Below are 1,901 nucleotides of genomic sequence, written 5' to 3'. Positions count from 1 at the left end.
GTTAGCACAGCTCTACACAGACCTTCAGAGTTGTACTGAACTGGCTGTAAAGTTAGTCATTTCACTGACAGCTCTCCCAGCCACCCTACCATCCTTTGAGCATTTGGTAAAGCCATGACATACTTAGGTTTGTAGGCCTGACATCCATCAATTCAGCACTTAAGAAGTCCTGACATCAGAACCTGTGGGATTTACTGGGAAGGATGCAGTACAGCACCCACTGAGGTCAACAGAGAAAAAAAAAAAGATCATTGGATGTGAGATTGGATTTTCAGTCTCTATTCTTCCATTTGTTAATATTCACATCATGCCAATTTCTAGGTAGTGATCAGTCATCAGTGAACACCTACTTCTTATAAAATGGAGTAATTCCCTTCTTTCTTTCACTAGGATCTCTCAGGGATTTCCTGAACCCATTTTGTTTTTTTGTTTGCTCTTTTCTAAAAAAATCACAGTGAAGCATAACATGCTCATGCATGTGATATTCCAAAGTGGACAAAATGCAGCAGTCCTGAGCCTGTGCCAATATATGAGGCCAAGACAGAGAGTGCAATGGTATGTACTCATTGCCATTCTAAAACAGTTCTCCTGCACCTGTTTGTAAGTGTAGCATGCAAAAAAACACACACGTGCATCAGAACGGCATTCCGTAGCATGATAATTTAGTCATGATCCAAATGCCTCACTTTGAATGGACTCTGATTTTTTTAGACCATCTTGCATAACTGTGTATGCATCTACACAAAGCACTTCAAGTACAGTAGATGAATTCTACTGCACATTAGCATAGCAGGCAAAACCCATGCTAACGCGCTAATATGGAACAGAATTAGTTTACTGTGCATTAACGTCACAAAAAAGCATGCACCGGCACTAATGCACAGTAGTGCTGATTATAGCGCCTTAAGTTTAGTACCAGCAATTGCAGGTACTAAACTTAATACAGTGTAATTACGGCACATTAATGAACATGTAGATGCATCGTGTGCATTGCAGTATAAACAGAACTGGGTTTCAAAATTCAATTCTCCTTATTCTGAGGTAGTGAAAGGTAAATGCCTCACTACATGGATTTCACATTCATCACTGTCACTTGCAGGAATTAGTGATCTGTTATCACCCTACAAAGTGAAATTGGATGAAAAGGTGTTGACAGTGAGGACAGAATTGCTGAGGGCATTAAAATTACAAGAGTTCAAAACCTGGGCAAAACTGAGGGGCAACAGTAAATAATTTTCATGGAGTTATTTTTTCCATGGGATTATTTTTCATGGGGTTATTTTTCCCTTCCAAATTTCAGCATAACAGAATTAGAATTTCTTGTCAAATTTTCCATATTTGAAAAGTTTTCATTGTACCTAAGGGCATCTACTAACACTAGTTCCTTACTGAATTTCGTTGCAGCAAGGAAATCATCTTCTAGTACATTCAGCATCATGCATTTAATTTCCCCAGAAATGCTAAAGACAATTTGAACAACATTTAAAACACAACCTTTCATTAAGTTATGCTGCAATGTTTTACGATCCTGAGTGCCTCCTGAGCTGCACTGAGCACCCACTGTTCCCTTACACTCTCAATGCAAATTGAAGATGTTCAGTACCTTAGAAGAGTACATCCTTTGAGATCAGTCTCTCTCTCTCTCTCTCTCTCATACATATAATTTCTGGAACCAAAAGCATTGAAACAAAGTTGTCAACACTTTCTTTGAAATGTAGGCGTAGTTCCCTTCTGTTTGGTTTAGATATCTCAATGCAGGTGCAACAAGCTTCATTTGCTACGTAAAATAAGTCTCTCTCCTTCCAAAGACTATTCTGTTGACAACACAACTTTGGCTTAGGCTAGGTCTAGACTACAATTAAAACAGTGCCAGTAACACAATGTCATTTAGGATTGTGATT

Source organism: Gavialis gangeticus, unplaced genomic scaffold (genome assembly GCF_001723915.1).
Source record: "Gavialis gangeticus isolate Ggan-Ray unplaced genomic scaffold, GavGan_comp1, whole genome shotgun sequence".
Classification (NCBI taxonomy): Eukaryota; Metazoa; Chordata; order Crocodylia; family Gavialidae; genus Gavialis; species Gavialis gangeticus.
This window is presented reverse-complemented; position numbering follows the sequence as displayed.